The sequence below is a fragment of the Erpetoichthys calabaricus genome, chromosome 6 (assembly GCF_900747795.2).
Source record: "Erpetoichthys calabaricus chromosome 6, fErpCal1.3, whole genome shotgun sequence".
NCBI lineage: Eukaryota > Metazoa > Chordata > Cladistia > Polypteriformes > Polypteridae > Erpetoichthys > Erpetoichthys calabaricus.
In genome coordinates this window covers 148,170,511-148,186,663 of record NC_041399.2, presented here as the reverse complement: position 1 = coordinate 148,186,663, position 16,153 = coordinate 148,170,511, and the positions used below count along the sequence as shown (strand labels likewise).

At 36.9% G+C, this 16,153-nt stretch overlaps 1 protein-coding gene across 4 annotated transcripts in view; it reads right to left on the bottom strand.

Annotated features, from left to right (window-relative positions):
* LOC114643506 (mediator of RNA polymerase II transcription subunit 1-like) overlaps positions 1–15,722 on the bottom strand; it is a 34,212-nt gene extending 18,490 nt beyond the window's left edge. Inside the window, exons 1-4 of one of the 4 annotated variants that reach the window (XM_051928861.1) lie at positions 15,405–15,722; positions 12,856–12,921; positions 12,366–12,484; positions 7,192–7,316 (exon numbers count right to left, since the gene is read on the bottom strand). The gene's annotated coding sequence lies outside the window, so the exon portion shown is untranslated. The remainder of the gene's footprint in view (positions 1–7,191; positions 7,317–12,365; positions 12,485–12,855; positions 12,922–15,404) is intronic. The other 3 variants (XM_028792074.2, XM_051928863.1, XM_051928862.1) reach the window with 3 other exon arrangements.
* Between the last annotated feature and the right edge of the window lie 431 nt (positions 15,723–16,153).

Sequence of the window (16,153 nt, the reverse complement as noted above, 5' to 3'; positions counted from 1 at the left end):
TTGAAGCATTCTGACAAAGGCTACATACAGTATTAATAATGCAAAAGGGGAAAGTAGAATAAAATATTACTCTACCAAGACAAAACAAGTATATACTATACAGAATTGTCTTTTTTTCTTTTAAGTCTCTTAATGAAGGGCTGATAAGGTCAGTTGGCCAAGGTGGACAGAAAATAAAAAAAAAATCTTTTAGGGGATCCAGGCCAAAAGATTGTCCTCACTATGTATTGTGCCTAACATAAATGTTCTAATTTGTTTTAGGTTTCATCTTCGAGGATTCAATATAGCGAGTCTCGTGGCAGGCTGGGGTATCTACTTTCATTCAAACACCACAGGTGGCTGCGCATGACTTTTTTCAGATGGTGATGCCTTAGAATGCCACCACAGAAGAACCGTAAAAGAACACAGACAAAAACAAACATTAATAAAGATTTCAGATTCATCGAAAACAATGATAATTCTATGCATATATATTGTAAGGGCAAAACTAAATTGTAGTTATGAGAAGGCCAAGTTAAAAAAAAAGTAGGCTCTTGCAATTCTTAAAATGATATACAATATTAGCCTGGTGTATCTCTATTGGTAATGTATTTCAGATCTTTGATGTATAACAACAGAAAGTTGTCTCACCACTCTTTTTAGGCTTGGTTCTTGGAATAATAAGAAGACCACTATTATAAGATCTAAGGTTACGGCTTGGAATGTAGGGGGATAGGCACTCCAAGACTTAGGAATGAGCAGGGTTAAGGCTTTATACAACATTAGTAGTATTTTAACAGCAATTCTGAAGAACATGGGTAACCAACATAATGCTAAAACTGGTGAGATATGCTCAGATTTTCTTTTTTTGGCTAGGATTCTTGCTGCTGCATTCTGGACTAACTGCAACCGATTGATGTCTTTCTAAGGTAGACCAGTTAAGAGTGCATTAGTTGGCTAGATTACTGTAAAAACAAAAGCATTAATTAATTTCTCAGCATCTTGCAATATTATAAGAGGTCTAAGTTTTGCAGACTGGGAAATAGGCAGTCTTACTAATGTGATTAATCTGCAATTTAAAGTTTGGGTCAGAGTCCATGATTGCGCCTAAATTCTTTACTTCTGCCTTGACTTTTAATTCTAAGGGATCAAGTTTTTTTCTAATACCTTCATTATTTCCATTTTTACAAATGAAAAGTTTAGAACAGAGTCCATAATTACACCTAAATTGTTTACATTGGCCTTGATTTTCATTTACTAATGACTAAGATTTCAGCTTTTTTCTCTTATTTATCTAGAGGAAATTATTCCTCATCCATTCAGAAATGCAAGACAAACATTGGGTCAGAGATCTTAGAGTGTCAGGACCATCAGGCACTATAGATAAATAAAGCTGCATGTCATCTACATAGCTGTGGTAGTTCACCTTGTGTTTTGAAATTATCTTGCCAAATGGGAGCATACAGATTGAAAATAACAGCGGGCCCAGAATAGATGAGAAGTGTCCAGCTGCAGCCAGGACAGTTTTAGACCTCGGACAGATCCGAGCACTTCAGACACTATGAGGTCCATAAATTAAACGCACCCTTCTGGAGCCATACCTCTGTTTCGCTGGTGAACTGACACCTGTATGACACGCACCTCATGACGATTTCAGTTTCCTTTAGTTCCTGCACTCAAACGTGAATTCAGCATTTATTAAACTTCTAAACTATCGAGGTCTTTCAGTTCTGCATCCGAAGCGGTTGTTTTGATGTCATAATTAGAAAGAAATTGAACAAAAAAATCTTAACATTTTGTATTTTATAGTATATGTTTTGTATCTGAATTTGCCATGTCTCATTCATGAGACTGCACTTTTTAATATGTTAGTTATATGCTGCACTCAATGGAGTAGTGGCTCTGTGGCAAAGGATCTACACGGACAATCAGAAGGTTGACCCCATATAAAAATGGGAAATGCTAAGGAAGAAGAATAAATAATATGCTGCACTCAGTTACGATCAACACTACATATTCTTATGGACTCTGAATTGAATCCATCCATCCATCCATCCATTTTCCAACCCGCTGAATCTGAACACAGGGTCACGGGGGTCTGCTGGAGCCAATCCCAGCCAACACAGGGCACAATCATATAATTTGTGTAAACAGTCAAAATATACAATACTATGAGCCGGACAACTAGGAGCTTGAGTACTCTTTGTGGTTCTCTCTATGCCATATCATTAGTACTGTATTATTACTGGTGTACAGAATTTTAATATTTATATTAACAATGTATTAATTGTGGAGGAGTTTATGCTCCAGAGGAAAGACGCACTCGCCCTCAGAAGCGCGAAGAGGCATAACGTAGTCGTTTGTAAGCCGAGCGGCTGTCTGTACCCATATGGGATGGCTCATGACCTCGCAGCAAGTACGAAAAGATCTCTATTAAATTAGCAAGACACTTTATCCTGATGAAGCTTTTTTGTTTATTATAAATATTTTTTGCACACGCATTCAGTTTGCCACCATTACTATAATAGTACATTTAGCACAAAAGTGTACCGCAAACACGGGGGTTGAGGGTGTGTGAAAAGTGGGTGGAGTCAAAAGAGATGCAACTGACAGGGGCGTCATCTTACGGGCCTCAGAATGTCTTGGCTCGCTGAATCTGTCAAAGGCCTAAAACTGTCCTGACTGCAGCTGGACTCTATTGGAATAGACCCTTTTGGTACCCCATATTAAATATCATGGATCTCTGAACTACAATCACCACAACTAACAAATAATTTTCTAACTGTCAATAAGGCTGGAACCAGTTTTGAGACACTGCCAGAGATGCCCACCCATTGACTAATGTGGTTTATTAGAATAATAGTATTCAGGCACTAAACAGCTTCACTTTTTTTTCTGAAAAGACCAAACACACACAGGAATGTGTTAATTTCATAGATACAGTAAGTATCCAAGATAGTATCTTATATTGCTTCTTGCTTCCAGGAATAACTAAGAGTTTGGAAGCTGTTGGGAAGAACAAGATATCTCTTATGATTCATTTGAAGCCACTGTAGCAGACTAGATCATATACCTACATCTGCTTACAGACATTTACAGAAAAACCATGATCAATAATTGCAAAAAGCATGGTGTCAGCAAAATTATAATCTGCTGTACCAACACCCCATCATTAAGTACAAGGAATGAGATAATAATAAGCAACTGTATCTTATAAAAATCACTCTTCTACATTGAAGTGAAGTCTCTGTAATAAATGGAATGCAGTCATAAGCTGCTGTGTGTTAATATTTTCATGATGAAATCCCTATTTGTAAGCAATGTGTAAAAGAAAAAAATCAAGCGTAAGAAAAGAAAATTTAATTGGCTGAATTTTGTTTTTATTATAACTTAAATAAATATGGGAGCCACAGAAAAGCAAAATATGGAGAAAATAAAAAATAGCCTTTTCATATTCATGCAATACCAAATCAAATGTGCAAGTATGAGAGAGCTTTGAAATCTTAAAGGACTGGAAGATCAGTAGAAAGGGCCCTTCTTGGTCACAGATATTCCATAAAGCAGGCATTCTGAAACAGTTATGTAAGCCATTACAGAGGTTTGACTACTCAATGTTTACTACACCCTGAAATTGTCCTGCAAATCTGCAAAGACATCTCGTCATTTTCATTTACTATAAACAATGAAACAGAGACACAGTTGAGAGTATTACAGAAAAAGTGAATAGAAAGTTTGGGTTTTTTTTTTTTTTAAAATCTGGAACATACATACATAACAACTGCAAGTCAGAAAATGTTGTTTCTTATGTAAAATTCACCGTAACAGTGGATGAAACATTTAAGCATATCTAAAACAAAAAAAGTTACCAAATAAAAGATTTAGAGCAGCAGACCGGCCCCTAACTGCTTCAAAGGCTATGGCTCTATATTTTGCTTTGGGCATTTTGGAAGATGACTTTGAAACATTAATTATTTATATATAAATGCAGTAAATACAATTTTCTATTTTTGGATAAATTAATTGGCTTGATATGATTTCCAGCATCTTTCAGAATGCCTGCTTTGACCCCACATGTAATGCCAGTTGCAAATATACAGTCAAGCACAGGGGAGGGTTTACCATCAGGGCGTTCCGATTCCATGCCCAGGGTCCCATGACAGCAAGGGGCCTTAAAATTAAACCCAAAAATGACACAATGGAATATCCGATGGCTATAATTATATCTGAGGATGAGTAGAAACTACTAAACTACTAAACCCCCTCTCCTGTACGACCCACACCCTGCTTGATGAAATGATGTATTTGTGAGTCCAGATGGTCAAGTGTGTAGATATAGGGGGCAATGAAGCAAAAAAGTCTCACATTGAAATCATAAGTGAAAAATGCCAGTCCACACATTGCATGGGTAACGGTATGATCAACTACTTGTGAAGGAGCTACATCACCCAGGGTCTGTGGGGGGTCTTAATCCGCCCTTCGTCAAGCATCAGATACAAGTTGTTACAATTTCCCAATACTTACTCCATCAATGTGCACTGAACATGATGAATGAAAGTGTAAGTTTAAAGATGGAATTTTACTGTAGACTTTGGAGTTCCATTAAGTAGAAGTGCAATCTCTATATCTTACATAAAAACATTCATCCTTAAAGAATTGCACATAAAACCATTGTCATTCCATTTAATATGTTCAGGTTATTTTCTATACTTTATAACATTTTCTAACTTAATTTGTAACAAAATACTAACTTTCTTTTCGCTTCAGGTCTATTAATTTCTTTTGGAACATTACACCAACAGATAAACAGATGCATAAGCCTTAACAGGTTTTGTCATTTTGACTTCATTTAGAAAAAGCAGATTAAACTCTCTGTACTCTTTTGGTTTTAGTAACAGTCATATTTTCTCAAACCATACCAGCACTATTTTTCTCAAAGTAAATACACCAAGTAAATTCTAATAAACTAATCAAAAATAATTCACTATAATATTTAAATTAATCCACAAATCCATCCATTTTCTAATCAGGTTATCCACTTCCGAGCTGCTGGTAGTCATTACCTATCCTGGCACCACTGGGAATTTAAAGCTAATTACACAAATACAAAGCAAAGCCTCATGGCTAAAAACAGAAACACATTACACCGTAACATTTTCTAGCCTAGAGTACTTAATTTAATTTGGTGTCACAGGAGCCGAAAGATATATTGGTCCTGTGGGCTTAAGGTTGCTGTGTGTGGTTTACATCAGGAAACAACCCCAGCCAGTCAGTCCATCGCAGACCCACTACACCACCAACATTCAAACCAGTCTGGAATCAGCAATTAAACTGGAAAGTACATCTTTGGGAAGGTGGAAGCAAATCCCACACAGAAATGAGGAGGATGTGTAAGCTCCACACAGGAAATGGCTGGGCACAAAATTTGAACCCAAGAGGTTTGATTGATGATTTGGCAGTGGCACCCACTGTGCTACCATGTCATACAAAGGAAAAAAAATGTCTTAAAAATATGTCAAAATGCTCTCTCATTAATACCAGAAGTTTTTTTTTCATTAATTCATTCTTTACATTTAATTTACTTAAAAAAATCCATCTGTCTTCCAAATCCTATAAAACCATTTTCTATATTAAACTCCATCCATCCCACCATTTACTAAACTCTATTACCTTTGTTGCAGATAGCCAGAACATATTTTGAGAGCTTCAGGCACAAGGTGAGATCCCAAATTTCACACATCACTACACTGAAAGCATACCACCATAGTGGACCTTTGTCAAGTTGCCCAATAACTTAATAAGCAAATCTTTGTAATGTTGAATGAAAACTGGAATATCTGAAGAAAAACCCTTTGACATATGGGGAGAAAATATAAAGTCCAGTGCAGACAGGGCATGGTTGAAACAGAGCCTCCTGTGACTGTGAGGTAGCAGTGCTAACCATAGTGTCACCACCATCACAATAAAATTAACCTAATGAAATGAAGACTATACAAAGAAGAAACAGTATTATTAAAATAAATTTAACATTTCAGTATTAAGATAATAGTTTCATCAGATGAGCAAATAAAAAGTTCACTTGGAAAATGCATCTCAGTGTCATAATGGATTTGCAGAATACTCCATGACTGAACCAGAATCTTCCCTTTTCCTCTAAAGGTTAATTTGAAAAATGTTGCCCCGACTATATAACCTTTATTATAATACTAGCCATGTGCGCCCAACTACGTTGCACATGTTAAAGTTGTCTGTGAAGGGCTTCCTGTTTAAACGCGGCTGCCAGGCGTGAACTGGGCCCTTCGTTGCACAGCATTATGATTTTTTTATAAGGGCAACAAAATTACAAAACAAAACCCTTGGACATTGATTTGATAGGAACGGCCTACTCGGAATCACTGTCCGAATAGTAATTATGTGGTGGTGGAGGAGCATTTCTGCTTCTCTCCGTTCACAGTCCGTCTTGTTTTCATGACGCTGTCGTTTCCTCTCACGATCTCTTCTCAACCTTTCTCCAATCTTGCAGGTTGCTTTGTGGCAATCCAAAGAGTAAGGAAGAACCAATGCTTCTTTCTTGAACTCCAAACGCTGACTGATGGAAAATCACAGAAGTGTGTCCGACTTATATACTCTGACTGCCGACTCCAAGAAGTGGGTGAACATTCGATTTGGACAAAGTGCTGCCAACAACGGTCGGTAGAAACACAAAAAACCACAGTCTCGACAACGAAGCAGGTGTCGACGCCAGATCTAAACACAAGGAGTGGTGTCAACAGTGTTTGTAAACAAAAGTAACAACCAAGGTGTTGTGTATTCAGCCAGTACAAACAGCACGTAGTCTTCTTTAGTTCAATCCTCTTTAATCACCACACTCCAACCTCATCCAACGATCCTCCCCCTCACTTCCTCTCCTCCTCCATCATTACTGCCCTCTACTGAACACAGCAGGAACACCACACAAGGCAGTGAATTCACGGACAAACAAAGATCAAGATCCAAATGAAGATTATATATAAAGATTAATGTTTTGTGATTATTTCTTGGTAATAAATGTTGATTTACAGGATACTCCAATTTTCCCCCCCAAAAATGCAATGCAATCAAAAACAGTATAAGATTTTTTTTTTAAATATACTGAATAAGAAACCTATTGTAAAGGCATTTAGTACTAGAACAATAGATTTGTAACTTGCAAAGAAGAACCAAAATAAAAAGGACCTGTTAAACTTTGTAGTCTTTCAATTAAAATGGAGAGAACAGGAAGAGGATGGGCAAACGTCAGAAAGAAGCAGGCTGGCAGCTCCATGCTTACTGCATCATCCAAAGGTGGGAACAAAGACACTCTAAAAGAAGAGCAATAAATATACCTTCAGATTAACAAGGATGTTTTCTAAAATAAAATATCAGTTTGATAAAGGTAAAATCAGCAGTAGCACACTATTCAAACAATGCGAATAGTTTAAAATCCTAAATTTCAATACCTGGAGAGGGGAAAACAAAGTCAAAATGATCACAATAAATGAACAGTTCATAGAGGTTTCTTGACCTGTTATATATTTAAAATGGACCGCATTTTGTCTTTATGTAACAAAAATAACTTATAATAAGTACTTATATATTAAACAAATTCAATTGGATTTCCTTAACAATTTAATTTGTTGTTCACCCCACTGCTGCAGAAACATCAAAAATACAACAACACATATGGCATGGATAACACTGCAGATAACACACAACTTGCAGCAACATCAAAATTAAACATAACTTGATCTAAATATAACATGCTCCAAACAACTCCAGTAACAGAGATGATACTAGTAACTCAGAATGGACACTAACAGTAAGTCTGTATTGTAAATAGTTAATAGTGTATCTATTATTTTGTGACATTTATTTACTGTTTCTTTGTTGCTGTTTCCGTAACAGGGATTTTTTTTTTTTTTTTTTTAAACCAGTGCTGGCACATAACAACAAATGGCCTAACCAAGCTGTCAATGTAAGCCTGAGGAAGATATTGGGCTTTTTCTAGCCCAGAAAGATCTCCAGCCGTGACCTCCTCCTTCTCCAAATGTCAACAAAAAGGACATAGGTACTATCATAATAAAGAGGCACAGGAATTGGTTGGGCCATGTGATGAGGAGAGAGGGCGATACCATCATTAAAACAGCACTTCACCGGACACAAGAAGGATGTAGGAATTGTGGGAGACCAAGAACAACCTGGCGATAAATGGTGGAGAACAAGATGAAAGCGTTGAACTATATTTGGTGTTCACTGGAGACGATGGCCAAAGACAGACAGCTGGTGATGAACTTTGTTGCTGCCCTACACACCAGAGGACATAAGGACAGTAAGTAAGTATTTATTAACGCTCACATTTCAAGTTTTTACTTTATTTGTTGTCACATCCTGCAGTATATTTATTTAATTTTACCTGAAATATTTCTCCATACTAGTGCAGATGTTTACACAATGGAGTCATTGTCAAAAATCAAACAGATGATTCTATTGAAGTTAATATTTTATGGGGTAAAAATGGTTTGTGACAATGCAAAAAATGCTACAATATCACTGGCTGGATAGGTGGTTTGCTGCTGAAGTGGAATGGAAAGGATTTTGTTAAGGGATTTCTTGTCAAATATACTGTGTGGACAGGAGTGCAACTCCAATTACCTGGACCACCAGTTGTTAAACCTCCCTGTCTGTCATTATGATTTGGCATACCAGACTGTCCTGTAGCTAGACAGTACAAACTCCACTGTGCTTTTATAAATGTTAGTGAAGATCTAGGGTTGACAGACTTTGCCTTTTCAAAGGTAGAAGGTGCCGTTAAGCCTTCTTAACAAGATAGTTGGTGTTGTGGGGCCACAAGATCCTCATATGGACTCCAGAAAAATTAAAGCTACCCATGATTTTGTAAGTTGCCCTGATTAATGATGAACGGGATATGACTCCTCCAAGGCTTTTGAAGTGCACACTCAGTTCTGTTTTTCTTAATTGGAGGGATGGATTGTTATTTCACTATTCAGCAAAAACATTCACTTCTTCCATAAAGGCTTTCTTATAGTGTTAATCAGACCCACTGCCATCGTGTCATCAATAAACTGAATGACAGATTTTGTGCCATAACTGGCAATGCTGTGGTGGACACCCCACATTGTCCATCTACTACAGATTTACACAGCTTGTGTTGGATTTATTTAAAATTGTTGTATTACAAAAGTAAATGGTAAACTTCAAGGGGTTGCCCACAGAACATTAGAGTGCTTTGGCTTTTAAATCAAGACTGTTAGGTATGCATTCCATGAAACTTAGGTCTACCAGTCACAAAGAGGAAGACATTTAATGAATAAACAAACTTATTTCTCCCCAGGGGGAAAATTGGGTTTTTTATGCTAGCTAGCTAGCTAGCTAGATAGATATAGTGGCCTGAACACATGCCAGAATGACTAAAATGAAAAAAAATTAAAAAGAAAGAAAACTTTTGACTTCATGGTCCCAGTGAGGCATTATGCAGGCATATTGATGTTGATATAAAGAAGTCCCAATAGTATTTCTTGAAACACCTATGCCGAATAATTCTTTTATGGAAATTTCTCAGTGGTAGAGTGTTAGTGAGAGGATGTGCAGCATTGTTCATAATGACACCGAGTTTTGTTTTAATTCTCTCCTTCACTACAACCTGCTGAATTAATCAGCTTTTTGATTTGGTGGTCCTCTTGAAGTGATGTTACCAGCCGATCACAACACAGTGTAGAGAGGATGTAAAAAAAAAAAAAAAAAAAAAACTCACACTGATCATCACAGAGTTATAGAACATGTGAAGGATGTCATTACCCTTATTAAAAGGAATGCATGTTCTGCTCTCTCTTAAATAGTTCTTCTGGGGTATGAGACCATTCAGCCTGTTATCGACGTGGACCTCCATCAAGTACTTGTAGGAGTGCACCATCACCACATCCACTCCTTGATAAGTGACCGGACGTACAGGATCGTTGTTGCAGTGAAAGTCAATAACCAATTCCTTGACTTTGCAGAGGTTAAAATGCAGACAATTTTCTTTGCACCAAGAAATAGACTTTTCCACCCGATTCTTGTTTCATCCCCCGAACAATACACCCCATAAGTGACATGACCTGGTGTTATTTCTAAACTGAGGTGTACAGAGTAAAGAGAAATGGAGACAGGACTGTTCCTTGTGGTGCTCCAGTATTTCTCACATTCATCTCAGAAACATAGTCCTTGAGTCTTACAAACTGGTCTGCCCAACAGATAGACCATTATCAAGGACACCATAAGTTCATGCACCTGTGTATCTCTTAGCTTACCCCTTAAGAGGGATGGCTGGATGCTATTGAAGGTACTGGAGAAATTGGGGGGAAAAAAACAATCCTCACAGAGCTCCCAGCTTCGTCCAAGTGAAAATAAGCCTTGTGGAGCAGATAGATAATTGTATCCTCCACTCCTTGTCAAATTAGTAAACTGCAGTGTAGATCCATTTTTACAATTTGAATCAAAATGGAGCCAAAGTCAACTCATTAACAATAAATGCAAGGAATTTTCCATTGAAGGAAACATCTACACTGCAAAGTGCACACAGAGTCTTCTACGTCGAAACTTTAGTAACTTGAGATAATTTGATTTCCTCCTACACTTTTCAGGCATGTGGTCAAAGTCCTCCTACACTCTTTGCCACTTTTAACAATTACTTCAGTTAAATACTGGTGATTTAGCTGTGTGTAACTTCTCAGAAGAAGATGCTTTTGAACACAGAAGCATCTGACCTACCGACTGAAGGTATCCAAGTACAAAGCGGAAAACATGGAAAGGATTTGGACCAAAGCAGCATCACCTAGTGGCAGGGGTACTGAACTGCAAAGTAGAAAATTGTGCAGTGGACACCATTGACATACTGTGTGAGATTAAGGAAGACACTTAACCCAAGTCATCAGCTCCAGAAATAAATAACTGCTTTATATCATTGTAACTTGTCAATGGTTTTGTACAAAACTGAACTTATTAAAAAAAAAAAAGTTATATATTCATATGCAAAACACTCTGACCCATGGTCCCAGAAGAAGTACAACACCCCAAGCAGTTCCCAATAATGTCATCTGATTTTTCCTTTTTAATATAATTTAAACCTGCTGGGTAGTTGGGCTTTTGTTCTTTTCTGGGAATAACACTGCAAATGAAGCCCATACCTCCAACTCTGTTTGTGTAGGACTGTTTGTTGTGCTACGAGTGAAGGACTGGTGTTTATGATGCTCATGTCATGTGATTGACATCTTGCTTTGCTATGTATGGTTGGTGTGTATAACTTTCATTTAACAATTACATTATGCAATGTGTTTCATGGTCAGCACTACCCACACTGGTTGTTTTTCAGTCAGGCATACACCTTTGTCTCCACTTGTACTAAGAAGGACCAAAGTCCAATTATTTGGGCAAGGTAGCCTGTACCTCCAATTCTGAAGTCACGTTACATGTGATTAAGAGCAAAATCAAGAATCAAGGCCCAGCGATTCACTAGTTTTCACATGAGAGACAAACAGCCCTTAGCATTTTTTATATTAGGTTGTGGCCACTAGGGGGTGCATAGAGCCCAAACACCAGATAATACAGTTGCACACCAGGTTAAGATACAATACAAATTCTATTTGGTAGCAGTACATTATCACAATAACAATCAGTCCAGCACTATGCCAACAAATAAAGCACCTCCAGCTCCTTTTGAGTCTCCTCTGTGAGCATTGTCCAGCTTGCTCCTGACTCCCCACGAGGAGAGATGCCTCCTTTTATGTCAGACCCATTAGCCCTTCTGATTTTATGGCACTGCATGGCGGAAGCATTTCCAGGTCATGTAGACACTCCCTGAAATAGGGTGGTCCATTCTTCACAGCAGCCCCAAGTGACACCAAACAGGGTCACCCTTCCATGCAGGTGTCCAGCTAGAGGAGTACTGCCACCTCTCATTTGTGTGGGATGAACTGTTCAAAATATCTCTTCATCCCTTATCCAGGATGAATCGAGATATTCTAAACCTAAAAATTCTCTTTTGAATGCTAGTTGTGCATCAAGGAGTAACATCCTCTCGCCCTTTAGTAGGTATATTAGAACAAAACAATGAGAGAAAAAAAAAAAAAAGGTGAGGGAATAAAAATCCCACCTTGCTTGGATCTCCATTCTGTCACTTTGAGACATTTATTCTGCTAACACTGAATAGATGCATGCAACTTGTTATTACATCCAAAAAAAACTTGCCTGCAGAATTTCTATACAATATGTAACAATCTGCTCTACCATCAACTAAAAAATAAACAAATTTCTCTTGAGAATGTAAACTTCTACAGCACTACTACACTGTATAATCGATGACACAATTTACTCACCACTCAAGCATACCTTTCATCATTGTGCTCCATTGAATCCACAAGCAAAGGTGAAATAGGTAGCCTGTATGTCAAGCTCGTTCCTTCAACGGTCACCAGTAGAATTTCTCCAAAACGGCCTTGATTTAAAATAAATCATCTTTCAGCAGTGACATACAGCACCCAAATGGATCTCAAATCTTCAATATAAATAATTAAGGTTAAGTGATAGACATGTCATAAATAGAACCATGGGTGTTTTCCTTATTAAAAGGTCTGCTATGCTATCTCTTCTCTAAATTAAAAGGAGTAAAAAAAATGGTACTATGCTAAATCACAGATCCCAAATGTATTCATTAAAAACATCCATTTTCTGAACTAGCCTATTCTATTCCAGGGCCATTGGCCAATCTCAGAACTACAGGGCAATCCTGAGAACAGCCTTGGCTGGGGTGCCAGTCCTTTACATGGCACAGTCAAACATTTTAAATAATTAAAAAAATTATTATACCGTGCATGACTGGATCCTCCAGTTGGTCATATGGAGACACAAAATATTCAACCGTCATTGGTTTACCTACAGAGAATCAGCACATTTTTACAAACCTAGTTGAATTTTATATTGTGCAACAGTTTTTTCTATGTAATGCTATTCACCAAAATACAATCTCCTGAAATAATGTCTGATATTTATAAATAATGAATGACCTTAAATATCTAGGAACTGATATCAGTAATAATCTATACAGGAATACAAAAATGATCTATCCTAAATCAGATCTTAAACTTATAGTGGACATAGATCTCATGCTGCCCTTTCACTGTAGTGTGATCCAGTCTATTGTCACACCACAATAGAGCTGAAAGTGATAAGTTATCATTTAAAACTTCCTTCAGGTTACCATACAGCAAAAATTATTGGAGCGGACATCAAACACTTGATAAGTGTATGCCAGATGGCGATTATGAAGATGCAGATTTTCCTTCCAGTGAATCATGGAGGACAGACACACACAAACTGCTTAAGAGATTTTTCTTCTCAGTGCTCTACAGCATTAACAAAAACAAAACAAAACAAAAAAAACTCAACCCCTGGTGGTGAAAAAGTTTTTGGTCATATCAAGAAGCTATACTTTTTTTTTAAATGAAAATTTGAGTTTGTGTACATTTTTTTTTAAACCAGTTTGTCTCCATGTTCATTTTGTTTGTGTCTGCTTGAATGGAACATAAAGGAGAAATTTCACATTTTCTTCAAATAAATGATTAAACGAAGACTTTAAACAATTAAATGTACTGCTTAACTGGACTTGAGACTGAGTTTTTTTGGACTGAGAGTACAGTATTTCAACTGAATTGGTTATAAAAAAAATTTTTATGGACCACATTGAAAACATTTTCTATAAAACAAAGTAAATATTAACAATAAACTTGATCTACGGAATCTCCAGGCAACAAAGTAGAATGTCAGTTGTGTTGCTCATTGACCAATAAACTCATTTAAGTTAACTCAATTGGAAATGCCAGGCATGGCTTATATTTTGTTTGATCCTCAGCAATATAAAATTGTGTCAGTTTCACATTCTTAGATACTGTGCACTACATACACTAAAGTATTCACAAAAAAATAATTGAAAGCCAGGAATTAGAATTTTTACAACTCCAGTCCCATGTTCAAATCAGCTAATACCCTACCAATGGGAGCTGTACCCTAGGTAATCTGGTCCTTTTCTACTACCCCAATAATGTGCAATTTAGCTTAATTGGCATGTCTAAAAATTTTCCCATGTGAGGACCCCTAGGGTGGGATCAGGACACATTTATATCGTATGGGATTTCCAACTGAGGTAGAGGTAACATTCTTGCTGCAGAATCTGGTCAATATTTTTTTTTAGAGTGTTGGTAGTGTCTAAATGTCACTATGAAACAAATCCCTGGAAAAGCCTCAAGGTTACATTGAACATTTGATACAAAATCTACAGGTTTCGAATGAATGTGCAGGCGTACAAGGCCACGATGCTTCAAATTTTTTACATATATTCATGGTACTGCTTTTAATAAAAGTCACCAACTGTGTAACTGATCTGCATGGAATGGAAAATTGCCAAGGTCACAGAGCCATTGACTCAACAAGACCCAACATTTCAAAGTCTGAACAAAAGGCTCAGAGATTCCAGTTGCTTAGCGTAGTGTACGACAGCCCTTATATTGGACATATTCTTAAATTCTAAGTTGCTGTGTAGCACTCAAGGTCTTGAAATCACAAAAAAATAAATCCTCATATTGTTTAGCTGCTGCAAAACAAAACTCATTTTAGTCTCCCAATTTGTAAACCTGTTTGCTACCAATCCATCTCATTTTCTTTTTTTTGCATGTATAATCCCTCAGATTTGCTAAGTGTAAGCAGCAGCAGCTGCCACCAGATGTTTATGCTGCTGAAGTTTGTGCCCCGTCTTTCTTCAGACACCAGCCATAGCTCTCAGCAACTCAAGATGGGTTAAAACATCCAAGATTCTTGCAAGAACACCACTAGTCTTGCCATGGCTTGTGCTGGTCACTTAGATATCAATCAGAAGGTAACAAAAAGAATCTAACATATAGATGCCATTTAGCTTTGACTGTTATTCCTTAAAAGAGTTTAAAATTATTAATTGCAATGGCAGCTATCCAAACTATTCAGAAATCACTGTTCTAACAGTTTCTTGTTAGCTCTCAAAGTAATTTGGTGTCATATAAAACACAAAATTACACTAGATAGATAGAGATAGATAGATATAGATAGATACTTTATTAATCCCAAGGGGAAAAATTCACATACTTCAGCAGCAGCATACTGATACAAAAAACAATATTAAAGATTGATAATAATGCAGGTAAAAACAGACAATAACTTTGTATAATGTTAACGTTTAAATTAAGTACACATCCAAAAGGTAAATTATGTTTCAGAACAGTATTCAAGTACGGTATATTATGGAAGCCTTTTTTTGTCTGCAGTACCCAATATTTGTTTTAGGATCTGCAGCAACATGTAAAATGAAAATGTAGTAGAAGTAAAATTACCTTCTTGTCTTGGTGTCAAGTTTCCAACGCTCCCATTTAGGACTGTATCAAGTCTGGAGTCAGAGTGAACTGTCTGCCTTAGTCAACCAAATAAAATTTAAATTATGGACTAGACATTAACTACAAGATGAACCTGCAAAGTCAGTCTTCTGTGTTTTTGGACAACTGAAATTTTGACAGAAATACTAAAAACTGGAGAAATATAAATAGAGGTTATTGGAGAACACTAACAAAATACTACCATAGTAATGAAAGGAAGTAAAAATGAAATCATCCTTTGAAGAAGGTTAGCATAATAGTTTTCATGAAAGCCTTCGAATTTAAAGAGTTTCAAAAATATTTTCATTTTTATTTAGATCAGTTTGTTAAGGTGGCCCATTATTAAAATTGGCACACTGTTACTGTACAATCAATATTTTTAAAAATTGTGTATCATGTCATGTAACTAAATAGATAATAAATGATCCATTTATTTTAGAACCAAAATCCAGCGACATGACCAAACAGCTCTCACCGAGTCTTCGAGGTTTACACATTATGTGTGAGGCGTGGTGCCCAAGTTTCTTCTTCCTTCCACACCCCAAAGCCATACAAGATAATCTTGTATCACATCTAAAAAGGCCCAGTGTGAGCAAATGGCACTAACTCATCAGTGAACCATTTGAGAAAGGCTTATTCTCTGTGCCTAATGCTGTCCAGGAAAAGGTCCCCACCAACATTGAAAAAGAAAAAGAAGCATCAGAAAATTA